This window comes from Natator depressus, chromosome 6, assembly GCF_965152275.1.
Source record: "Natator depressus isolate rNatDep1 chromosome 6, rNatDep2.hap1, whole genome shotgun sequence".
Lineage (NCBI taxonomy): Eukaryota > Metazoa > Chordata > Testudines > Cheloniidae > Natator > Natator depressus.
Window position 1 is genome coordinate 93,932,728 of NC_134239.1, and position 27,226 is coordinate 93,959,953.

General features: G+C 43.4%; 1 protein-coding gene across 3 annotated transcripts in view; it reads right to left on the reverse strand.

The window, feature by feature from the left end:
* CEP128 (centrosomal protein 128) overlaps positions 1 to 15,860 on the reverse strand; it is a 423,731-nt gene extending 407,871 nt beyond the window's left edge. For all 3 annotated transcript variants that reach the window (XM_074956067.1, XM_074956068.1, XM_074956066.1), the window contains exon 1: positions 15,707 to 15,860. The gene's annotated coding sequence lies outside the window, so the exon portion shown is untranslated. The remainder of the gene's footprint in view (positions 1 to 15,706) is intronic.
* Between the last annotated feature and the right edge of the window lie 11,366 nt (positions 15,861 to 27,226).

Here is a 27,226-nt window from a genome sequence, read left to right on the forward strand (position 1 = left end):
GATGAATGTTTATATTATGTTGTCTTATTAGCCGGCCCAGCCCCAAACCAGATTCCCGGATCCAAGCTTTGGGAACGTTCAGGTACAAAAAAAAAAAAAAAAAAGCAGCTTTCAGCTCATGCCCACCTTTATTTAATGTTTAAAAAATAAAATAATTATAATATATGGTAATGCTGTACTTAAAATCTTATAAATTTATATACCATTATAAATTAAACAACGTACAAGTCAATTTAATACACAAGGCCCATCTCTTCTCCCATCCTGAGAAGCAAAATTCACCACATCATATACTGAAAGCCATTTCTGTGTACGCAAGCGGAGTACCCTTAATCCAATATTTTCTACTGTAACATACTTTAAGGAGGCTGGGTAGGGGGAAGAGGTGTGTCATTGAAATGTAGAAAAAATAGTCAGTAGAAACAAAATAAGAACCAATCCTGGGAGGTACTGAACACTCATTTCTTACCAACTTCCCAGGAAGTTCCCAGAACTTCATAAGACTGGGGCCTAAATTTTTGAGACTATTATTGAAAGTATTTTTGATAACTGAATGTTAACAACATAAGGGGGTGGAGGGATAGCTCAGTAGTTTGAATATTGGCCTGCTAAACCCAGGGTTGTGAGTTCAATCCCACCGGATCCCCCTTGCGCACATGCTCGTTGACCCCCTCAAAGAATTTTATTGGAGTGGGAGGCATGATTTCCCCAACAAATTAGGTTCATCTACGTGTCTGACAATTTTGTTCTTTACTATGGTTTCAGATAGTTTGGCCGGTACTGAAATCAGGCTTACCAGTCTGTAATTGCCAGGATCATCTCTGGAGCCCTTTTTAAACATTGGTATCACATTAGCTATCCTCCAGTCATTTGGTACAGAAGCTGATTTAAATGATAGGTTACAGACTACCTACCTACTCCTAGTTAGTAGATCTGCAGTTTCACATTTGAGTTCCTTCAGAACTCTTCAGTGAATACTATCTGGTCCTGATGACTTATTACTGTTTAGTTTATCATTTTATTCCAAAACCTGCTCTAATGACAACTCAATCCAGGACAGTTCCTCAGATCTGTCACCTAAAAAGAATGGCTCAGGTTTAGGAATCTCCCTCAAATCCTCAGCCATGAAGACTAACGCAGAGAATTCATTTAGTTTCTCCGCAATGGCCTTGTTGTCCTTGAGTACTCCTTTAGCTTCTCGATCGTCCAGTGGCCCCACTGGTTGTTTAGCAGGATTCCTGCTTCTGATGTACTTAAAAAAAATTTGCTATTACTTTTGAGTCTTTGGCTAGCTGTTCTTCAAATTCTTTTTTGGTCTTCCTAATTATATTTTTACAGTCTTCATTTGCCAGAGTTTATGCTCCTTTTTATTTTCCTCACGAGGATTTAACTTCCACTTTTTAAAGGATGCCTTTTTGCCTCTCACTGCTTCTTTTACTTTGTTGTTTAGCCACGGTGGCACTTTTTTGGTTCTCTTACTATGTATTTTAATTTGGGATATGCATTTAAGTTTCTATGCAGCTTGCAGGGATTTCACTTTTGGTACTGTACCTTTTAATTTCTGTTTCACTAACTTCCTCATTTTAGTGTAGTCCCCCTTTCTGAAATTAAATGCTACAGTGTTGGACTGCTGTGGTGTTTTCCCCGCCACAGGGATGTCAAATTTAATTATATTTTGTCACTATTACCAAGCAGTCCAGCTATATTCACCTCTTAGACCAGACCTTTGTTCCACATAGGACTAAATCAAGAATTGCCTCTCCTCTTGTGGGTTCCAGGACTAGCTGCTCCAAGAAGCAGTCATTTAAGGTGTCAAGAAACTTTATTTCTGCATCTCGTCCTGAGGTGACACGTACCCAGGCAATATGGGGACTGTTGAAATCTCCCATTAGTATTTAGTATTTTATTTTTATAGCCTCTAATCTCCCTGAGTATTTCACAGTCACTATCGCCATCCTGATCAGGTGGTCGGTAATATATCCCTATTGCTATATTCTTATTATTAGAGCATGGAATTACTATCCATAGAGATTCTATGGTACAGTTTGGTTCATTTAAGATTTTTACTTCATTAGATTCTATGCTTTCTTTCACATATAGTACCACTCCCCCACCAACACGACCTGTTCTGCCCTTCAGATATATTTTGTACCCTGGTATTACATGCTCCTCTGCACCTGTCGGCTTTCCCACAGCCCTTAGTTTAAAAACTGCTGTATGACCTTTTTAAATTTTAAGTGCCAGCAATCTGGCTCCATTTTTGTTTAAGTGGAACCCATCCTTCCTGTACAGGCTCCCCCTTCCCCAAAAGTTTCCCCAGTTCCTAATAAATCTAAACCTCTCCTCCCTACACCATCATCTCATCCACGCATTGAGTGTTGCAATAATTAGTTTAATTCATACCCCATCCATGAAATTACAGTTAAATACCTTTTCAAAAATAAAGGGAAGAAATAACAATGGAGAGTTAGGACACAATCCTGAATTGCGCTCTGCACAGGCAGACATCTGCACTCACATGGAGCATCTTGCAGGACCGGGGCACAAATGAGTACAAAGATCTTTCCCTGAAAAGAGCCATTCTAGCCACTTATAACAGAGATTTCAAACAAAAATTTGGCCCATGGGCCAGATCCAGCTTGCAAAATGTATTTATGTGAGCCTGAATGTCTACACTGCAATTAAACAGCGCTTTAGCCCAAATCCCAGAAGCCTGAGTCAGCTGACACGGGCCAGTCACAGCTTATTAATTGCACTGTAGAGATACCCTTAGGGTCTTTGAATGCTGTGACTTTCTATCTCCAACTAACAAACAGCTCCAAACTAATAACGTCAATTAAATAATTTTGTTGATTTTGGCTTTAAAGAGATTCTTCTGTACTTAATACTCCTAAGGTCACCATTAACGACAAAAGTCATTTTACAAGGCTGGCCCAGTACGACCATATTTTGCTAAGCAAGAGGCACATGAAGGATTCTTCTTCTTCTTCCAAGTACAGTGAAAACTAAACATCTTTTGGAGAAGACTGATAACACACTGTACTTCCACAGCATCTTTCACCCAAGCACGTCAAAGCACTTTAAAAAAACAGTAATTAAGCCAAGCAAGATAGCCGTGATGATTTTACAGGTGGGGAAACTGAGGCACAAAAAATTAAGTAGCCCATCTCTGGATGCGAATAGACATACTTCCTCAGTGTTGCTGGGAAAAGAATCCAGTGTGCCTTCTTAGCCCTTCACCACTGTTCAATGCTTGGAAGCAATCTGCAGACATAACCGGAAGCAAAAAAGTGCAAAAATACAGTACCAAAAACAGGGGGTCAAGGGAAGAACCTAGTTTGATGGAGGGAAAAAAGGAAAAAAAGAGACTTAAAGCAATACCTGATATCAATAAATTAAAGGCACATAAAAAAAAAAAATCTATAACTAAGGCTATGATTTAGTCATAGAGGTCAGGGCAGTCACGGATTCCGTGACGTTATTGGACCTCCGTGACTTCTGGGGCTTCATGAGGAGGAGGCAGGTCTGTGTGCCCCTGCCCTGCTGGGGCTGGCTGGAACCAGGACCCCGCAACCCCAGACCTGTGGCTTCCGCCGGGGACTGCAGCTGGGGCCCATGTGCCTCAGCCCCATGGCTTCCCAGTCTTGGCAAGGACTGCAGCTGGGGCCCTGAGCCTCAGCCCCACGGCTTGTGCCAGGGGCTGTAGCCAGGGCCATGCGGCCTAGCCCCGCAGCATGCCAGGCTTGGCAGGGTCCATGCACCCCTTCCCCGCAGGCTTGGCGGGGGCTGCAGCTGGGGCCCTGTGCCTCAGCCCCGCAACTTCCACTACAGGCTGCAGCCGGGGCCGCGCACCCCAGCCCCACCATGTCCCAGGATTGGCAGGGTCCGTGCGCCCCAGCCCCACAGGCTTGGCGGGGACTGCAGCCAGGGCCACACAACCCAGCCCCACAGTGTCCCGAGTCCTGGGCTCGATGGAGGTTTGGCAGGGGCCATGTGCCCCAGCCCAACAGCATCCCAGGCTTGCCGAGGGCTTTAGCCGGGGCCATGAGCCCCAGCCCATGGCTTCCACCAGGGGCTGCAGCTGGGGTCACGCGCCCCAGCCCAGTGGCTGCACCGGGAGCCATGCGCCCCCTTTCCGGCTTCCCAGGGCCGTGTGCCCCTGCCCTGCTACAGTTGGGGCTGCGAACCCATGTCACGAAGCTGGGCCAGCTTTGAAGTGGAGGCTATGTGCCCCCCATGGCTGCGTGCCCCTCTGCAGCCACTGGAGTCTGGGCTGCGTCCCTCACCACGGCAGGGGGCTCGGCCTCTTAGGCCCCCCCTCCATGGGACTCCATTCTTTCCCCCATCTAACCCTGCCCTCTGGTTATTTTTAGCAAAGTAACAGACAGGTCACAGGCTCCATGAATTTTTGTTTATTGCCCACGACCTGTTCATGACTTTTTCTAAAAGTAACCGTGATAAAATCTTAGCATTTTCTATAACATGTAGCACAGTGGTCACAATACTGTTGAGGCTTAGATGGAGAAAGGAACAAGAATGAATTCTCTCCCACCATGAAAGGTTAGTCTCTTCTGAGTAGGTTATGGTCACTACCATATAATATATTTAAAAAACAAATCTCTAATCACTGTAAGCTTCATAACCAGCCTTCAAGACAGCTGTATGCAAGTCTGTCCAGTGTGTGCACACAGTTAACCAAGAGATACTGCATGTGTCAAGTTAACCTGGAAAATATACTTACCTTGAAAGGTGTATAGTCTTTAAGCCCTGGATTCCACCCAAAGTAGTCCGAGTAAAAACCCACAAATAATTTTTGCAGAAAGGTATTTTTAAAAATCTGCTCATACGATGTTATTTCCCGCAAATCCTGTAAATTAAGTAGATCTTACACAGGGCTCAATCTTATTCTATTGATATCAACTGGTGTAGGATCAAGACTGCACATACTACAATTACCGCAGTGCACATTAATAGCTTTGTTTACAGGACTGGTGTTAGTCATAAGTAATACAAATGACCACCTGAGGAGCCACAATTTCATGCAGCCTGAAAGTCACAAGGCAATCCGATCTCTGCCTCTGGTAGGTGAAGAAAAAATTCATTGACTAATCCCCATGCTATTTTGGCTTTTATACACCACATCCATTACCATAGTATCTGAGCACCTTCCAAAGAAGGATAAACATACTGCGACAAAAATTTCACTGTTTGAAAACTGTTAACACCAAAACTATACTAATCACAATTTTGCAATCAGTATACACTAGAACAAAATCACATTCAACATTAAATTTTAGGATTTGATCACAATTAATTGACACTGTGCTCAAAAAGATTTCCTAGTCTACACTGATCACAAAGTCATGGTCAGTATTGTTTCAGCAAACTTGATTTTTCACAACTGTATTCAAATATTCTGTAAAATTTTACAGAATATAAATTCATAACGGCTTATATCTACCACATATAATCTCTTCTCTTTTTTATTTTATTAATAGATCCATTCTTTTATAACAAATCTTATTAAATTGTAAAACAAATTTTAAGAGGTAAACTGTATTATACACACACGTATTGCAGTTTTTAATTGACCTACAGAAGTCTGTAAAGTTGTACTGACAAAACCTGCTACTAGTCATTTTCTTCAACTTTGTGATATTGATCACATACATTGGTTGATGCTTTTCTACTCTTCATCTTCCTCTTTTGTATTTTCATTTTATAGTGTCAATTAAAGTCTTTCACCTCATATTTAGGTCCAAACTTCTGTTTTTCAGACACTGAGATGTCTATTTATTAGTTGTCCTATCAAAACTCTATACAATATTAAGCTTTTCTCCTTCTTCCTATTTTAATGCCTTTGAGTTTAACTTTTACTATGTTTGAAAGGGTTTTTCCCTTCCTTAGTAGTCAAAAAAACTTCTCAAACCATCAGGTTTGGTGGCAGGCAATGCCCTCTTCCAGCAAACTCCAAAAAATTCTGGCAGATTTCTAAGTAGTTCTCTTTTCTTCCTTCTGCCCTGTAAAAACTGAGTTAATTCTTTATTACCAGCATTTCCCAGATTTTTTGATACCCATTAATAGATTTAGCAGAGTCACTCTTCTTCCACCACCTTGCTATAGTAATTAAAGCAGGAACTAGTACATAAATGATCAATTCTCCATAGCTTTTGTAAGATGCAGAGTTTTCAGGGCAATTTAATAAAAATACTAAGGGGTTATCTGATAGCTGACACCCTGTTATCTCCTTTATGTTGCCTCCAATTGCATTTTAAAATGTCTTACTTTGGGGGCATTTCCACCATATATAGAAAAATCCTTCCATTTCATTACATTTTCTTCAGCATTTACCCATCCCTGCACCATAAATTCATTTAATTTAAAGAGAAGCTAGGTACCATTGATAAAAAATGGTAACAAGGTTTTATTTTATTAATGTGTTCATTATGGACCATTGCTTCATATGTTCTCCCATTCCTCTGTTTTGGTGTCTATTCCTACGTCAATTTTTCTTCTTTTCATGAACATAGTTGTTTCCAGTAAGTAACAGAGATTACAACAAAGCCCAATGCCAACTCTGTTCACATATTTATTCAAGTGACACCATCATAGGACCTAATCACATTAGCCACGCCATCAGGGGCTCGTTCACTCTGCACATCTACCAATGTGATATATGCCATCATGTGCCAGCAATGCCCCTCTGCCATCTACATTGGCCAAACTGGACAGTCTCTACGCAAAAGAATAAATGGACACAAATCTGACATCAGGAATCATAACATTCAAAAACCGGTAGGAGAACACTTCAACCTCTGTGGCCACTCAGTAAAAGATTTAAGGGTGGCAATTTTGCAACAGAAAAGCTTCAGAAACAGACTCCAATGAGAAACTGCTGAGCTTGAATTAATATGTAAACTAAATACCATTAACTTGGGTTTGAATAGAGACTGGGAGTGGCTGGGTCATTACACATATTGAATCTATTTCCTTAAGTATCCTCACACCTTCTTGTCAGCTGTCTAAATGGGCCATCTTGATTATCACTACAGAAGTTTTTTTTCTCCTGCTGATAATAGCTCATCTTAACTAATAGCCTCTCACAGTTTGTATGGTAACCTCCAACTTATCTGTATATCTTACTATATGTTCCATTCTACGCATCTGATGAAGTGAGCTGTAGCTCACCAAAGCTTATGCTTTTATTAATTTGTTAGTCTCTAAGGTGCCACGAGTACTCCTGTTCTTTTTGCGGATACAAACTAACATGGCTGCTACTCTGAAACCAAGAGATTACTTTGTACAGAATGGGGAGTAAACCTTTGTGTTTTGTGGAGGTAGTGAGTAGTTTTTCAAATTGCATCAATTTTCTGCTTAGGTTTGCTTTTTCATAGGGATGGGTTGAAAAGTCTCAATTGTAGGTATTTATACACTAGAATGTTGGTATCTTTTGCTAGTTGTATTTCATCAGTTGATCTAAATATATTGTCTCTAAACAGTTGGCCGAATTTTTATGTAAGTTCCCAAATGTTAAAACTTCCAGGTTTTTACTGAGGTTACAAGAGATGAGGGGTATGAGCTTAAATTATTTAGAAAGCTACCCCAAGTTTCTATTGTTGTTTTCATAAAAGGGTGGCTATATACTGATTTTGGCCCATAGGATTTCTTTATCCAGGGGAATCGTTTGTACTTTGATTGCAGAACAAGCTCACCATTATATCTCTAGCCAGTCCTGATTAGGGTTTGGTGTTCATAGAATCATGGAAGATTTGGATTGGAAGAGACCTCAGGAGGTCATTTAGTCCAACCCCCTGCTCAAAGCAGGACCAACACCAACTAAATCATCCCAGCCAGGGCTTTGTCAAACCGGGCCTCAAAAACCTCTAAGGATGGAAATTCCAGCACCTCCCTAGGTAACCCATTCCAGTGCTTCACCATCCTCCTGGCGAAATAGTGTTTCCTAATATCCAACCTAGACCTCCCCCACTGCAACTTGAGACCATTGCTTCTTGTTTTGTCATCTGCCACCACTGAGAACAGCCGAGCTCCATCCTCTTTGGAACCCCCCTTCAGGTAGTTGAAGGCTGCTATCAAATCCCCCCTCACTCTTCTCTTCTGCAGACTAAATAAGCCCAATTCCCTCAGCCTCTCCTCGTAAGTCATGTGCCCCAGCCCCCTAATCATTTTCGTTGCCTCTGCTGGACTCTCTCCAATTTGTCCACATCCCATCTGTAGTGAGGGGACCAAAACTGGACACAATACTCCAAGTGTGGCCTCACCAGTGCCGAATAGAGGGGAATAATCACTTCCCTCAATCTGCTGGCAATGCTCCTACTAATACAGCCCAATATGCCGTTAGCCTTCTTGGCAACAAGGGCACTCTACTGACTCATATCCAGCTTCTCGTCCACTGTAATCCCCAGGTCCTTTTCTACGGAACTGCTGCTTAGACAGTCGGTCCCCAGCCTGTAGCGGTGCATAGGATTCTTCCTTCCTAAGTACAGGACTCTGCACTTGTCCTTGTTGAACCTCATCAGATTTCTTTTGGCCCAATCCTCCAATTTGTCTAGGTCACTCTGGACCCTATCCCTACCCTCCAGCATATCTACCTCTCCCCTCAGCTTAGTGTCATCTGCAAACTTGCTGAGGGTGCAATTCATCCCATCATCCAGATCACTAATAAAGATGTTGAACAAAACCGGCCCTGTCATAAATATAAAGGGAAGGGTAAACACCTTTAAATCCCTCCTGGCCAGAGGAAAAACCCTTTCACCTGTAAAGCGTTAAGAAGCTAGGATAACCTCGCTGGCACCTGACCAATGAGGAGACAAGATACTTTCAAAGCTGGAGGGGGAGAGAAAAAGGTTCTCTCTGTCTGTGTGGGTTTTTTTTTTTTTTTTTGCCAAGAACAGAAAAGGAATGGAGTCTTAGAACTTAGTAAGTAATCTAGTTAGATATGCGTTAGATTCTGTTCTGTTTAAATGGCTGATAAAATAAGTTGTGCTGAATGGAATGTATATTCCAGTTTTTGTGTCTTTTTGTAACTTAAGGTTTTGCCTAGAGGGATTCTTTATGTTTTGAATCTGATTACCCTGTAAGGTATTTACCATCCTGATTTTACAGAGGTGATTCTTTTACTTTTTCTTCAATTAAAATTCTTTTAAGAACCTGATTGCTTCTTCATTGTTCTTAAGATCCAAGGGTTTGGGTCTGTGTTCACCTATGCAAATTGGTGAGGATTTTTACCAAGCCTTCCCCAGGAAAGGGGGTGTAGGGTTTGGGAGGATTTTGGGGGGAAAGACGTTTCCAAGCGGACTCTTTCCCTGTTATATATTTGTTAGACGCTTGGTGGTGGCAGCAATAAAGTCCAAGGGCAAAAGGTAAAATAGTTCGTACCTTGGGGAAGTTTTAACCTAAGCTGGTAAAAATAAGCTTAGGGGGTTTTCATGCAGGTCCTCACATCTGTACCCTAGAGTTCAGAGTGGGGAAGGAACCTTGACAGGCCCCAGGGGCATTATGCTTGATACCCCAGGGGTCTGTCCAGTCGGTGTTATCCAGTACATCAGGTTTGTGATCTGACTGGCCTGATAACAGTGTTTAATGTTTGGTAGAGCCAATCCTTCCTTTTGCCACAGCCTCTATAAAGTAGATTGCCACTAATTTAACAATCCATGATAAACAAATTCATTTGGGGAAATAAGAAATCCAGGTTTAAGCAAATTCCCAGGGACTAAAACCAGGAATGTTTGGAAAAGGAAGTTAATTCAGGGTAAAATATTCACTTTAACTGCTGCAATTCATATTTTGACCGATTTTTCAGATCTCTTGATATTTTTAATCAAAAGCATATAAGTTTTGCCATCTTTTAGAAATGTGGATTGCCAGATATCTTACTGAAGTAGCTATCCATTTCTGTTCGTATTTATCTTTTATATCTTTCAGTAGATCATAGCCCATACCTACACCCAGGAGGTCTCACTTGTCATAGTTTATACTAAATCCTGACACTGACAAATTTTAAGGTTTTCTCTTTCAGATCTAGTAGAGTGTGAGAGAGATTCATAACAAATATCATCTGTAGAAGGCTAATTTGTGTTCCCTGTTTCTTTTTGTAATTCCCCTTATATAAGGATTATTTCTTATCAACTTAATGAATGACTCCATTAATCTGGCAAAAAGAAGAGGAGACAATGGCCATCCCTGGTGTGTGCGTCTAAAGGAGTAGCATTTTTCTGATATCCTTTTACTCTTACAGCAGCATATGGTTTGGAATATAAGATGGAAATCCAATTTTGAAATTTAGGGCCTAAGCCAAATGTATCCAAAGTATCTTTTAAGAACTGCTAATTTACTCTGCCCCAAGCTTTTTCTGCATCTAGTGATAAAAATAGATGGGGCTTGTTGGTAAGAATGAAAAGATCAGGTCTAAAATTTAGAGCATTATCTGACAGCTGCCTGTTTAATACAAATCCTAGTTGATCCATGTTTGCCACATGTAATTTATTCGCTCTTCCCCTCCAGAGGGGAAAGAGATGCATGTGATTAGAATTGTTTTCTTTATTATTTTTAGTACATAAGATGAAGTGCTATATGTTATTTGGGAATGCAAGATCAAATAAGCATGTTTTCCATTTGGCTCAAAAGGACTGTTACACAGAACAGAAACATCCTATAAGAACCAGAAAAAATTAGCCTTTCACCTAAGTGGAGCTTTCCTGGCTGCAGAGGTGCAAGTTAGCATATCCAATCGTAGGACTGGGGCCTAATTCTTGCCCCGCATCCTTCTTTCTCCACCACCACATTTATTTCCAATATCTTGGGTCCAAAAATAATAGCAGCCCTGATTGTTTATCTTCAACACTAGGGAAAATGACTTTTCTAAAACTTTGCAACTATCTAATTTTAAGCACATCTAAGGGCAGGGTGGATTGGAAGGAATCAAGAGACAAAGCGAAAATAAGAAAATATTTTAAAGGTCATTTGACAGCATTCCTTCAAGGGTGACTGTGGGGAGAGGATGAAGAGAAACTATGTTCCAGTATTCATTTAGGCTACACTATGAGCAAGGAGTCCGATTACCCTGCTGGTGTACACATACTTGTGGAAGCTCAATGGCAAAATGTATGTCGTTCAGAAGCGTGAATATTCCACCCCCAAGTGACATACGTTACACTGACATAAGGGTTCGTGTGCACAGCTCTATATCTGCAGGAGAACTTCTAACACCGACATAGCTTATGCTGCTCCTGTCGGCACAGAGCATCTTCACCACATGTGCTCCACTGCAGCACTGTACATATAGACATGGCCTAAATAAGTAGAAGAAACCAGCACGGCACTTCTTGCCACAACATATCAGGAGAACTGAATAGTCATATGGCTAATGAGAACATCCACAGATACATTAGATAGAAATGTCAAAATGCCAAAAAAAGTTTGTAAGGAATATAAGCCTTCTTACTTCAGGGCATATGCCAACGTCTAAAATGATGGAGAAAGGAAGAAACTTCCCTCATGGGCAGGTTATTCCATAATTGCCCACTTCATGTTTCCTTCATTTTCCGCTGAAGTATCTGGTACAGACAGATATCTGAGAAGGGATCCTGAACTAGACAGGCCATTGGTATGGCAATCCCTATGGGGAGGCTTTAAGTTTATCAACAACATAGCAGCTAAAGCTGGGGTCCCCAAACTGAGAAACGTTCCGGGGGGCACATGGCAGGACCCGGGTCAGCTCCCACAGAGTGTGGGGAGGGAGTGCCACCCAGCCCTGCTCCACCCCAGACCAGTTTTGCCCCCAGCTGCAGCTCCGCTTCACACCCAGCTGCACCCCCAGACCAGGTCTGGACCCAGCCACAGCTCCTCCCCCATCCCCAGTTCTGCCCCCAGCTCCACCATCAGCCCAAGTTGAGGAAGCCTTGACTGCTCAGTAATGGGAGAGGGGGGGGATGTGGACAGATTTCATTACTGTAAGGGGAGATGGGGTGCAACAGGAAAAGTTTGGGCACCGCTGAGCTAAAGACAAAGAATCCCGACTATGGTCAGGAGTCAGCACTCAGGGAATAATCACATCACGCTTCCCTAGCTACAGGAAAAAGTTCAATAATTTGAAATATTTAAAATGAGGCAGGACAAAATACTAAAAAGTGTACTAAAAGGGAACGATCATTATATTAGCAGGGAGATGGACTGTATGCTCTCATAGATCTTACCCCTGTGGGAATTCTGCACCATTTCGCAAGTGCAGAATTCATGTCCCCAGCGGACTTGTCCCCCCCCCCTGTAGAAAATATATTCTGCCGGAGAGGCACTGAAGTTACACCTTTCACCACCCAGGGGCTGCTGTGGCACCAGAACAGAGAGCAGCCTGTTCACCGGCAGTAGCAGCCAGTGATAGGGAAGAGGAGAGGGTGCGTTCCTCACAGTGCCCTGCCCATGGGGCCAAGTGAGGAGGCATGGGATGGGGGGGGGGGGGAGAGGGAGGACACAGACAGAATGGGGCACACAGTTCTGCTGGGAGGTGGGGGTGTCAAAGACCCGAGTTCACAAGGGCTAGTGGGGCAGATAGACTGGGGCAGGGCTAAATGGGAGTGGGGGTGCAGGGCCATGTGGGGATGGGGTGGGGCAAAGGGTGGCTCAGTTGTGGTGCTGGACCACATGAGAATGGGGGTGGGGGTGGCTGAGTCGGGGTGCAAGGACACATGGGGATGGGACAGACGGGGGATGCAGGGACACATGATGATAGGTGCAGATGTGCTTGACTGAATGGGAGAGGCTAGGGGGTCAGACAAGGTCAGCTGCCTAAGAATCCCTTTCCCCTAAAAAACACCCCGTTTCCACACTTCTCCAACGCACACCCAACAAACCACCAGATTCACTCCCAATAATTACTTCACTCTCCCTCAGGTCCTCCATTACCCCCTGACTCCTCCACGCCCTTGCACTGCTTCTGAGGGATCACAGAATATCCAGGTTGGAAGGGACCTCAAAAGGTCATCTAGTCCAACCCCCTGCTCAAAGCAGGACCAATCCCCAACTAAATCATCCCAGCCAGGGCTTACATGAGGGCTTACATTTCTGTATTGAGTAATAATTCATTTAAACTACAAAGTTTTGTATTAATATGCCTAGTAGGGAATCTATTTGTCAAAAAAACAGATCCTGAATCTTGTTTGTTGTCTATATTGTTAGAGACATACTTGCTGACAGGTATTTTGAAATAAATTATCAAAACACCACAATATAATCGTGCCAGTTTCAATTATTTTGGTAAATAAAATATGCAGAATTTTGCATAATTTTAAAATATTGTGCGCATAATTTTTAATTTTGAAGTAAGATCTTTTCTACCTCTAACTTCTATAAGCAAGATTGTTTCTAAACAAAAAGTAACATTTGGTGCCCTGATTCCTGCCAGTCCTTATAGCAGCTGACTTTCCTCTTGCAATGTACCTTCTTGAGTGGGAAGGGAGGAGAGACTCAGACAGTGTGGAGCAGAAATCATATTTTGCCTAAGTGTCCCAGGACAGGCACCTTTGGGTTCTTTGACTCAGATATTTAAACTGGCACAGAAGCTTTTTCCAAAAGCATGATTCTGATCAGTTATTTTTACTGACCTTTTTAAACACTGAAATAAAAGTAATGCTGAACAGCACTGAAGTTAATTTGCTAAAAACAATATAAAGTTCCAAGAAATGTCTCCACCAAATGAGGTCAAGAAAAAAGAAACAATCCTAGAAGTAGCACAAAGGAAATGAAGATTTACCGCATAGAAGGTTAAGGGGTTTATTTTTAACTGTTCAACACAAGGTTTGCTCAAAAAATGCAGTGGCTGCAGTGCTGAAAGGAGACTAGTAAATAAAGTGTTAAATAAACAAAAAAAGGACTGAATGAGGACATTTCAACTGACAGAAAAACAATTTTCTACTAGATTTTCATATAGCTTTCAAGCTTCCTCTTTATTCAGATAATTATGCTAAGAGGAAGTGCAAGCACTTTCATGCTTAAGAGAGATTCAGTGTTTGTATAACTGACATCCTCATTTTTAATATGGTTATGATAGTCTTTAATTTCAACTTCTAATGAGGAGAAATTCTTAGAAAAATAACTAAAATACAAGGTAATTAAAAGTACAAATATATGCTGAAACAGGATGAAAGCCAGAAGAGATATTTGCCAAGGAGATGTTTCTTGAAGCTAGACACACACATACACACACCCCCGTTTGACAGTTTAGTACTCTAGTCTTGCTTGAAGTCCCTGCAGGTTTTAAGACTGACCCTGATGTAGAACAGACCCCAATACTGTATTATCAGTATTGTTCCTTTTTTGACAAGGTTACACACTCAAGCCCTTATCTTATTCACAAATATTGAAACAAATTTCAAAGCAGGGAGGTAGGATATTAGCATGAACCATCACCCTGACAATGCCACATTTCACTGTCATTTTGCCATGTTTCAAGGCAGAGACCCGAGACTACTACATTTTATTGTTATTCTGAGAGAGCACATTCCCACACTACACTACAATGCGAGGTAGCTATGTTTCAAGTGCCACTTAGAAACCCTACAAATGCCTACAACAAACAAGTATATTGATAACATTTAATAGCAACAATGATAATATCAGGTTCTTATATAGCACTTTTCATCACTAGATCTCAAAGCACTTCACAATATTTAATGTAATTAATCTCACAACACCCCTGTGAGATTAGGAAGTATCATCCCCATTTCTACAGATGCGGAACCCAGGCACAGACAAGCTAAGTGACTTGCCCAGGTCAAGCTTGGAAGTCTGCAGTGAAGCAGGGAAATTCCCGGGGACTCCCAGCTCCTACCAATTAGGTAATCCCCAGCTCTGGAGTCCTCAGTTTTCCTGTCTCCTGTGGAGATTGTAAACTCTTAGTTGGGGCAAAGAAGTGGATGATACTATCATTTGTGTGCTCTGATCAAGGCTAAGCTTGTTGTCAGCACTTAAAGTTTGGGTTCTCCCAGTTTCATTCCATTACGCAACACACAGACACTGCTACACAACCTTTTGACGCCAGGGTAGCATGTTTCCTACCGGCATGCCAAATCCATGAAAAAAAACGCAGAAATTGGGATGGTTTTTCGTTTATGAGTTGATTATTGGCTAGTTTTTGGCTTGTTGTTTTTTTTTTTTTTTTAAATCAGCTCCCAGCAAGCAGAGGCCAGGAGGCACAAGCAGGGGTGCACAGTGGGCCCACCACAGTCTCAGACTGCATGCCGGAGAGATCTAGTCACATAGAGGGTTGAGGTTCTTCAGGGACTGGCTTGTTTTGGCCTTGTTTTGAAATGGGATTGGCTTTATTTTTGGCTTATTGTAAATCAGGGTGCTTATTTACCACGTGAAAGTTGGCAACTGTGGTTTCCTCTGTGCAGCTCAAGGCCAGCTTTCTAAACACAACACTGCAGTACCACTCTTCTGTACAAGCTGCACAGCCCCTTCACCCCACAGTCCCACCGGCCCCACAGCAGCAGCAGTGCCCTCCAGGCACCACAGAGCCCCCCACCGGACAGACATCGCCCCCATGCACTGCCCCGCAGGCCCTCCCGGGGCCCAGCCTCTATCTTGCCAGTAGCACCCCTGGGCTCCGACCACTTGGCCCCCGCCCCCGGCTCCTACTCCAGAGCCACCCAGGCCCAACATGCCCCTAACGGGGACCGAGCCCCCTCCTCACCTCGCGAGAGACCTCAGCATCAGGGCACCCCCACCCCGCCGGCTCCAACCGCCCAACTCTGCGCAGCTTCCTCCCCACCTCGCCGCTATGGCAACTTGAACTAGCCGCCTTGCCACAGGGAGAGAGAGCGGCCTCTCAGGCGCCAGGGCCCCCGACGCATAGCACCGTGGGACATGTAGTCCTAAGGCTCCGACACCGCCATCATAGGAGAAGGTTGAGTGGACTACAACTCCCAAAAGGCCTTGCGCTTGCTCCGCTGGGTCTCGCATGAGCCGCTACTATCCGCGCCGGAAGCCCCGCCGAGGCTCAGGCCACACCCATTGCTTAAAGGGCCATTCATGAGAGGAGACGTGTAAGAACAGTATCCTCAGCAAGACCTGATGCTGACGGCGATTCTACATTACACCTGGGGGAGGAGTGTAACTTGAAAATCAGTATTAAAATAATTAAAATGCGAATAAGTATTCTTTTTAATTATAGTTTTAGTGATTAATTTCTATAATTTTTTCAACTGCAAACAATTTTGCACTTGAGTCATTTATAACACAGGGAAGCAGTCCAAACTACTCATCTGCATAATATCACTCATGTTTGTTAGTGCTGTCAAGATCAGGGCGCTGGTCAGTAATCTGTTTGAGGTAGGAAAAAAATATCTTATGTGGTGTCTATGGGCTTGTCTACACTACCAGCCAGATTGGCGGGCAGCGATCGATCCAGTGGGGGTTGATTTATCACGTCTAGACGCAATAAATCAATCGCAGAGCGCTCTCCCGGCGACTCCGGTACTTCACCAGAACGAAAAGTGCAAGCGGAGTCAACAGGAGAGAGTCAGCTGTCAACTTACCGCAGTGAAGACACCACGGTAAGTAGATCTAAGTACGTCGACTTCAGCTACACTATTCACGTAGCTGAAGTTGCATATCTTAGATCAGGGGTTTCAAACATGCGGCCCGCAAAGTTATTTCCTGCAGCCCGCCATAGCTCCCCTCACCCCCCGCCTCCACCACCCCCAGCATGCTGCATCCCAGCTCTTCCGCCCACCTCCAAACAGCTGTTTGGCGGTGCTTAGGACTTTCCAGGAGGGAGGGGGAGGAGCGGGGATACAGCGTGCTCAGGGGAGCTAGCGGGAGCGCCGCAAACGCGGGCTGGAGGACTCAGGAGGAGCACAGGGTGGCTGTGCAGCCGGCCGGAGAGAAGCAGCACTTTGAAGGAGAAACCGCCGCTTCTCTCCGGCCGCTCCTGCTCCTCCGGAGTCCTCCGGCCATGTTTGTAGGGCCGCATTCCAAAAGGGGCTTTAGAGCTGCAGTCCAGGGCCTTGCAGCCCCTAAAGCCCCTGCAATCCGGGTGGCCCTGCCTGGCAGGGGGCGGCTTCCAGAATCGCAGCCATGGGGGCGGCGTTGCGCTGCACAGAGCCACCTGCACCCCCCCCCCCCCCGCACCAAACAGGAGCTGCCCAAGGTAAGTGCTCTGCACCCCTTGCCTGCCTCAGCCCTGTGCCCCCTCCCACACCGTAAGTCCCTAACTCCTTCCCAGACCCCACATCCCCACCCTGAGCCTCCTCCCATACCCTAACTCCCTCCCAGATCCTGCACCCCCAGCCCTGAGCCCCAGGAGGAGACGGGAGAAAAAAAGAATGAAAAACGAGGGGGGGGGGGAGAAGAGAGAAGAATGCTCCCCCCATGGGGGGGCCCAAAAATGAAGCTGAGCACAGGGCCCCACTAACTCTAAATCCACCACTGTGAAAAGGTGTTAGTGATGCAGCCCTTGGGCCAATGTACTAGTCCTCATGTGGCCCTCGTGGTGATTTGAGTTTGAGATCCCTGTCTTAGATCAACTCCGCATGGTACTGTAGACAAGCCCTATGGAGCAGCTTGCACGGTAAGGTCCCTATCTTGATTGTGCCCTGCAGGCGTTAATGTAGAACAACAATAAAACAGTGCCTGGTGTCTATGCTGGAGTTTGTTGTGGTCAGAAGTGTCAGGGCATAAACTTAAGATACAGTAAGGGCTTGTCTACCCTACCACGCGAGGTCAATCTAAGATACGCAACGTCAGCTACGTGAATAGCGTAGCTGAAGTCGACGTACTTAGATCTACTTACCGTGGTGTCTTCACTGCGGTAAGTTGACAGCTGACTCTCTCCTGTTGACTCCGCTTGCACTTCTCGTTCTGGTGAAGTACCGGAGTCGCCGGGAGAGCGCTCTGCGATTGATTTATTGCGTCTAGACGTGATAAATCAACCCCCACTGGATCGATCACTGCCTGCCGATCCGGCGGGTAGTGTAGACAAGCCCGTAAGGGACTTAACAATAGGAGGGAGTCAGGGAAGAAGACCAAAAATAAGCAGTAAGATCCTGTATTTACATAGTAACTACTGGAAAAAAAAATTTTATGTCTGATTCATTTAGAATGTTGGGTGTTTTTGCTTGTTTTATCAGTCCTTTGGGTGTCTTTGTTTTTAATTGTTTCTCTGTGACCTCTGCTACTCTAGACTGCCAAGCCACTTCAGAGACTGTCAATTAAGCACAAGAGCATTAAACTGTTTGGTGATTTTATAAGGTCGCATGTCCACTGGAGCTCAATTGAGACAAAAAAATATTCAAATCCTATGACTGCTAAAAGTAATTTCATGTGGTCTTTAAAAACATGGCAAGCTGGTAAAGTCACATACAAAGACAACTGTCTTGCAGCAGGTATGAATCAAAATACTCATGTGCAGCAAGACATGCCAGAGAACTGGCCACACCTTACAGAAAAAAATATACAAACTACATTTTAGAGGAAAATAAATCTTAATCAATGCTGTTGGTTTTTTTTTATTATTCGAGTCAGGAAAGTCTGTTAGTTATCTTTTAATTCTTCCTACCTTGCCTCTTCTGAGTTAATTATCTCTTGGTTCTCTTTACACCAAGTGTAAAAGGTGTTATGTATCTGCTCAAATTATGAATTTGTGCAATAAACAGTTCAAGTACAAATATTTCTAGTTTCAGGATACAACGGCTAATACACAGCATAGTCTTAAAGAGAGAAGATAGAAATCAGTATAAATGCCAAGTCATCATTACAGGAAGCTTAGCCTGGGTCTCTGAAACCTCCAATGGAAGTTACAAGAGAGGCTTAAAACTGTGCTTACATTGTAGTTTTGTGGCTTTTGTAGCTGATAATTTTATTATTTTGTTTTGGGTATACTAAGTGTTTAACAATGTTGCTAACCCCAAAATCAAAAATCATGAATCAAGACCAGAAAACACAAGATTAAAAAAAGAGAGGAGGAAGGTCTTTTGATTTCCTTTCTGAGCCATTACAATGCATTTGCTTTTACATTTTCAAGCTTTTATCTGTAGACGTTGGGGCTAGAAACTTCATGTAAAATAAAAACAAAAGCAGAGATACTCTTGTAATCACATGAATCCATATGCTGGGACTTGAAGAAAAACACCAAATACCCTCCTACATAAATACAACTCTTTTCAAAGGTAGATATGGGGTAGATCGGTGGCAGCTGGTTGAGCTGTAAACTATGTTCCTAAAAAGTTAAGCAGCTGTTAATTTTGCTCTCTATGTTTGCTTAAAGGCTACTTTCTACAATATTTGATTTTCCTTTAAACCTTCACACTATCCTCTTCTCAGGCAGTTCTCCCACTATTCCTTCCCAACCCTCACACACATTCTTAGGTCCTGCCTGCTATTGCTAAAGCACCCCCATCCCTGTCTTAGGGAGAGAGGTCTCCCTTATATATACTCCTGCACCCATCTGAGATGAGCCACAAGATCCCCTGGATAACATTTCTCTAGAGTACTCAACAAGACATCTTCCATCATTCCATTGCCTTTAAGCCCCAATAATGCCCATGTGGGCCGTGCCTTAGAGAAGCCAGCATGCTTTGTTCCCTTTTTTAAAAGTTCTTGCTGTCTCACTTATTGTATTCCCCATTGTAGCAACCTGCATGGAAGTTGGAGGGAGGAGTATGGGCTACAGGAGGAAAGAGTTTGAAGAAGGCACCAGGAAGTCAATTCTGTATGCCTGTGATTAGGATTGCTAAACTGGAGCTACAGCAGCTCTAAATAGTTGATGTACTAAAGGGCCAGTTTAGTTTAATAAAAATGGAGTTCCATTGTTGCCAACTCACAATTTTGTCATGAGTCTCATGATAACTAGTATGTAGTCTTAAAAATCTAGCTTCTGGATTCATATGATTACATGAGAATTTTGGCTTTAATTTTAAAAAGAAAAAGAAAATTGCTAGCTATCGTGGTTGCAGAGAAAAGCTTGAAAACATGTATTACTTTTTAAATGTCCTTGTTTTAGGGGCCTGACTTGTGATTTTTTAACAGTTGGGGTTGTTTACACTGGAGTCCTCTCAGATTATTTCCATCATATAGGACGCACAATATCCCTTGTTGCTTCCAGGTGACTTTTAAGGTGTTTCTTCCTATAGTCTATGAAAAATGGTTCATTGTCATTATCCTAGGTAAGACAAATCCAAATCCAAATTGGTAGTTGCTTTACAGAATCACCATTTATTGAGTCAATCAACTGTTGGCCAATAAATATTTTGAGAAGGCTTTGTATTCTTTATACTTATGCTAACAGTGTATAACTATTAATCAGATTCTCAGCATCTTTGCACTCATGCTAACCTTACAGTAAACTCTCAATAAACTGTTTTATGTGTCTGTAGAATCTGACAAAGATGAGATGTATGTTTTGTCTTGCCAAATATGATAGTGTGCTTGGTACAGTTGGACAGCATACTAGGGAGAAGACAGATGATTCTTATGACACTTGACCAATATGCAATCTATAACAGGCTACGGCTGGTGCAAGATGTCTCTGAGTTTTCTAACTTCTGGAAAATAATGTTGAAAACAAGATAAGAAACTGGTAAGAAAGGGTGGGTAAATCTTAGGTAAGCTTGTTTGTTATAAACAAGTCAGGTATGTATATGAGTAGGGTGAAGCTCATAATTTCAGGACAGTATGACCGCTGCACTGCTGCCTTCCAGATTGGTAAAGTATTGGTAAAGTATTAATATTAAAAGTATTAATTAACATTAATTCTATAATGCTGTTTTGACTAATAAAACCAGATTGAGCCTGTGTTATCTGATGTCTGATCAATACTCTAAATCAAACCCTAACAACTGAGTCTCTTCAGGATCAGGCATAAATGCACAAAAAGGGAAACCATATCCAACCATTTTCTTAGGATGTTTTTTAATTTGAGACAGACCTCAGATTTTATATAAGAGCAACTCTCACCTGGGTCTTCAGCCTGGCTGCCCGGCTGAGACTGTTTTTGTTCTCCCATATTTTCCTAGCCCTTTCCCATTACAAGAGAGCTACAAATCCAATGTGTTCTTTCTTAAAGTGAGTGGTAGCATAATCACCTTTTCTTGAAATTTGAGATAATTTAGTCATGTGGGGAGTACAGTTTTCAAGGACCTAGAGAAACAAAGGAATTAATTCTTTCATATATTCTAGTCAGTCACTTTCTCATGTTACACCATGTTGAACAGCTCTGTGCCAAAGCAGCATCTCTATTGTAAAGTATTTTTGATAGAATAAAAATTAGCCGAGAGATTGAAGTAGGAACAGGAGGGAATTGGTGAAGGATATACATTCCCCATTATATCTGAAAAGTTGAGCAGAGAAGGCTATCGCTCCTACCAGTTGCTCACAGGCATCAACTGTATCATTTGATGATCCACACACAGATTAACTGAACCTGATGGAACGTCAACTGGAAACAGATGACCAAACTGGCTGGAAAGATATTAAAGAAGTGAGAATACAATTAGTCATTATGGTGATTGACCCATAAACAACTATTAGCATCAGAAGCACTTAGGTTCTATGGTGAAGGAGCATTTTACAAATGTCTGTAATAGGTAAATATGTTGATTGATTAGACAGAAAATAAGACTTTATTCTACTCTGTACTGAAGAACTCTCTCTGCATGGGCACTTCCTCATTGTCACAGGGTGATATGGGCCTTTCAAGAGGGATGGGGACAGAAGGCCAGTGCATCTGTGGCTGGTTAGTTGCCATCCCCAGCTCCCTCACTTAGGTTTAAGAAAGGGCCCCAAGTTAGGGGAGGTGGGAAATCCAGTGAGCTGGAAACTTGGAGAGCCAAGAAGTAACAGGAAAAGGAGTACCTGAAGGAAAGCACTAAATGTGAGGTGCTGGTGAGGAGCTTAGAGGAAAGCTGTTGGTGACAATTGACAAAAGTTGGGGTCTCCTGATGAGCAGATGGGTTGGGCAGAGGCCCCTGGGAAAGAAAAAGATGTATCTTGATCAAGGGAAGATGAACCTGGAAACAAGAGGGTTGTTGCAAGAGGGTGGATTCTTCTGAACAGAGGTAGGATGCCTTAGTAGGGAGCCTGGAGGAATGGAATCCTTTGGGTGAAGGACTGTGGGAAGACCAGTCACTCTCAGGCAGGTAGGCCTAGAGGTGGGACTCTGGATCAGGGGTAAAAAAGGAACTGGGGACAAAGTGCTGCTCTTGACTCTTGGGTGGGTGACTTGAAGGTGATGTCTGTGAAGAGGGGGATGTGGGGAAATCCCTGCTTTATCTGCTTTGTGTTTGTTATGGAGAATGATCTCATTGTAAGGTTTGGGGGAGTCACTGAACTGGTGTAGATGAATAAATTATGCCCAAAGGGGGGCTTTGTAATGGACACTGAGAGACTATGCCCCTTTCATGGGCAGAAGAAAGGGGAAACTAAGACAAGTGTATGTATCAGGTGGTAGCCTACTGCAGGAGGGCACCCAAGGCAGAGGCCACTTTTGTCACATTCAGATACTGGAGAGCTTAACTTTTGAGGTCTTAACTTTTATATTTCCTCAGATGAAGGAGGAAGTGGTATGATTTTGTGGTTTTTTTTCATAATGTATTTTTCCCTAGTGTGAACCAGTTTAAGCTTTATATGATAAAAAGTTGGGTTTTTTGTACATTTAAAACAAAAAGTGGAAGGGCTGGACCCAAAAAATGATGCATACCTGAGTAGGTTGGGTTTTGACCCACAGAGAGCAATGTTATATATCCACAGAGGAGAATTAACCAGAAATGAACACCTGAAGCCATTTACTTAAATGTGTTGGGCTTTGAGAATACATAAGTGTTGGTTTGTATTTTTTGTTTTGTGGAGTCTGCTTACAGTATAGTGTGTGGGGTTTTTTCATTTGTTTTTTTTGGCAGGAATGTAGCAGTCTGGCATTTGCATTGTCAAGGATGATTTAACCAAAATAATCTCCTGAAACAAACCTCAGACTGGGTTTTTGTTTCTACATCTCATGCTCCTGGGACCTCTAGTTTCAAAGACCCTGCCCTTGCATTAGTTTGCCTAACATTCTCTTGTGGCCTAGAGTCTTCCTCAGCATAGCCAGGTGTCTCTCAATTCCACATTTACTTCTAAATATCACTAATGGTTTTGGGGATCTATAGGTAATGCAGTTGTTTGCAAAGTTTATTAATATTTCTATTCAAACATAGGCAATATTATGAAAATAAAATAAAATAGCAGGTACCTGAGTCCACTGTTCTCCACCCCATTGCGGAACCCCAGTAAGTGTGATGTCACCAACATAATGCATACCGGGAAACATGGAGGGCAGGCGCTGGTGGTGCTAAACAGCAGGACTTATAAAATATAAGAATTTGTTATCAAGTATTTGCTAGATTTTCCACCCTGCCCTGACCACAGTGCTTAGGACATTAAACAAATGACTAAATCAACTGGATTTTTTAAGCATTTGCAGGTCATCTTAAAAAAGTACATCTCCAAACTTAAATCTGGATTTTGGGATAGGTATGTATATTTCAGTCAAAAAAAAAAGATGAAGAAGAAGAAAAAATGTCAAAATGAACCATTTCAGCACTAACAAAATGTCTCATTTTAATTTTTCAGGCTAGATTCACAGATGGGATTTAAGAACCAAAAACACTGGTAGGGGAGTTGGTAGTGCCATCTTTATAACCTTTAGCTAGGTTGTGGGAGAACCAGGTATGAATCCCCACTTTGGAGCAGGTGATTGAACCCAGGTTGCTGCTCTTTCATCGGTGGTCACTCTAAACACCAGGCTATTGAGTATTTGGAGGGTGAGTGCTTCTTAATCTCGCCTGTTAAAGCTGGTTCACTTGGTATAAAATACTTGAATAGTCATTGGGCCAGAGAATGAGAGAATGACTTTATAGCCCAGTAGTTAGGGCACTGGGAAAGGGGAGACACTTGAGTATTCAGTGGAGCAGGGGCTGGAACACAAGTATTTATACAAAGTGGGAAAGCTTCAAAAGGAGAGATTGAGTGCCTAAATCCAGAATATCCCATAGCTTTGCTGTTAAGGCATTTACCAGTGTAGGAACTCTCTTATCAGGGATTTCATGTATTACACACAGCCTTTCAAAGGGAGTCAGATATTCCGTAATATCATCCTCCTCACTGTATGCAGGACACAAGTGTTCCCATTTATGGATTTTTGGAGTGATGGGAGTCGTAGGGGTCGGGGGCAGGGCCGGCTCCAGGCAGCAGCTTTCCAAGCAGGTGCTTGGGGCGGCATTCAGAATGGGGCGGCAGTCCGTGTCCCACGGTGACAATTCGGTGGCAGCTCCACCCCTCTTCCGAGCGCAGCTGCAATTTGGCAGCAGCTCCGGCGCTGTTGCAGCGGCGGCAATTCGGTGGCAACTGCTTGGGGCGGCAAAATTGGTAGAGCCACCCCTGGTCAGGGGCCTCTGGTTCTGCTTCTATAGCAGGTCCAGCTGGTGTTTTCTTTCTCTCTCTTTTTCTTTTATCTCCATTTTTTTCAGTTGCAATAATCTCTGGTGCTACCTCTTCTTTCCTGCAACCTGCAGCATAAAAAGCTCCAACTTCGCAATTGCTTCACTGCTTTCACTCATTTTTCTGCTTTCCTGTTCTTACTTCCCTTTCCCAAAATAAGCAAACAGAAAATAACAAAACTGTGACCTCCTCATGACTGTTCTTAGCCACTGCTCTTAAGACTCACTTAAAATCACAAATATCAGTGCTTAAAGTGTGAACTCCACTTGGAGTAACAAGCTGCACATACACCCCGCTCGGTGCGCCACTGTGATGTTCCCGTGGTGTTAGCTGGACTGGTGATCTGCTAGGTCACTCCAATCCTCAACTCTGGGAACCAGCCTTACCCTGCTTTACTGTGAGAACCCTCACTCCCATGCTGTTCACGCACAGCCTCTAGCATGTAAGCTGCTCCCAGCACGTGAGTGAGCACTTTTGGCCAGCTGCTGCTTGGATTGTGCAACCGAATGACACTAGCCAATATCTCTGGTCCCAGATACAACCCTAGGTACCTCCATCTTGCAGTGTCCAATTATGCCTGCTAGATGCTGCAAGCTTATATGAGTTCGTCAATTTAACAAAGAAATTGATATGTACCAGACTTGTTATCCCCAGGGGAGTCTCTGACACACTTCAAACCAAATGCACTGCTTCAGGTAGAATAAACAAACACATTTATTAACTACAAAAGATAGATTTTAAGTGATAAGTCAGAGCACAACAAATCAAATTTGGTCAAATGAAATAAAAGCAAAACGCATTCTAAGCTGATCTTAACACTTTCAGTGCCCTTACAAACTTAGATGTTTCTCACCACAGGCTGGCTGGTTGTCCTTCAGCCAGGCTCTCCCCTTTGATCAGCGCTTCAGTCACTTGGTGGTGTTGTCTGTAGATGGAGGTGGCAAAGAGAGGGAGCATGGCAAATGTCTCTCCCTTTTATCATGTCCTATCTTCCCTCTTGGCTTTGTGCCTCCCCTTCAGAGTCAGGTGAGCATTACCTCATCATAGTCTCAAACTGACCAAGGGAGGGGGGTGACTCACTCAAGAGTCCAACAGATCCTTTGTTGCTGCCTAGGCCACTGTCCTTTGTTCCTGTGAGGCTGGGCTGGGTTTGTTCTGTACATGCCCTGATGAGGTGTGAACTGCCCCTCTGCTCTTGGAGGGTTTTGCCTGGACTTGTTTTAAGCCATGAGCACACATTTTCAGCCTCATAACTATATACATGAAATTACAACCTATAACATTACTATAACAACTACGGTCAGTGCATCATGAGCCTGGCGAAGACACTCAACACGATAAACTTTGCATTGGAAACCACACAGTAATATTATAAGGATGAACATGGGGGTGCAGGGTGTTTCCCTGAGGTACAGATTGTCAGAAGCACAAACAATGTTACACTGTTTCATTTCCATCTTTATTTGCATAGGGAAAACAGGATTTGAATGTCTGTTCTCACAAATGTTAATAATCTGCTGTAACAGGCTCCTACCCTTGAACTATAAAGCTTCTTCTGTATAAAAACCAAAACATCCTTGTAACTTTTTACCTGGGCGGCAGGTATCAAAGGCCAGGGTAAGTTAAGCCTCCCCTAACCCAGTCCGTGGCACTGCCCTAGCTCCCCGTCCTCCCTGAAGCTGATGGAGGCTCAGCTCCAGCCTGGAGCTCAGGGGTCAGGCTGAGCGGCCAGGGGCTTGGGTGGCTGGCACTCCTCCAGCCGCAGATGGGGGTGGTGGCTCGGGGCTCCTCTGGCCATGGGGTTGGGGGCTCAGGTGGAAGGGGTGGAGCTGGGGGGCTAGCCTCCCCGAAGGGGGGTTCATCTGCCACTCGTGCATGGCAGTTTAAGATCCTGATCACCTCTTTGGAGGTTCATCCCTCTATCAGTGCCAGGCTTAGTGGAGGGACAGAGTGGAGGTGGATGTGCCTACCTGATTCCAGGCCTCCTGGGCGCCCTAAAACTGCACCGCTGCAGCACCACAGAATCACTGGGATAAAAAGACCCTAGCCACTTCCCATTCCACCCTTGGCATGCACACTGACTGCTCCTGAATTCCACCTGCACCTGGGATGTGTGTGAGAGGGTGCAGGAGGGGGGCATGCAGCACACAGAGCCAGCTCCTGTTGAAAGCCTCTTGAGCCAGAGTGTTTCCTGAAGGGCCTGTACAGCTGCAGAACAGCTGTAAATTGGGCTCCAGGAGAACAGCTTCTCGTGGTAATTTGGTATTTCTGCTTCATCCCAATAAAAATTAAAAAGTGCAGAGGAACTGTAGAAATGTTGTTAAAATTTGTGCTTTTTGAAAAAACTTATAGAAATGTATGACTAGGGGTAACTTTGAGAGGTCATCTAGTCTAGCCCCATGTGCTGAGGTAGGACCAAGTATACCTAGATCATCCCTGACAGATATTTGTCTAGCCTGTTCTTAAAAACCTCCAATGAGGAGGGATTCCACAGCCTCCTTCGGAAGCTTATTTCAGTGCTTAACTAGCCTTATAGTGAGAAAGTTTTTCTTAATATCTAACCTAAATCTCTCTTTGTTGCAGGTTAAGCCAATTACTTCTTGTCCTGCTTTCAATGGATATGGAGATCACAACTAGAGCTATTAAAATTGGGGCCTTAAACTTGTCTCTGTAAAATGGGCATGGTATTACTTAAGCCTCACAACATCACTGAGAGGAGTAATGAATTATGCATATGTGCTTT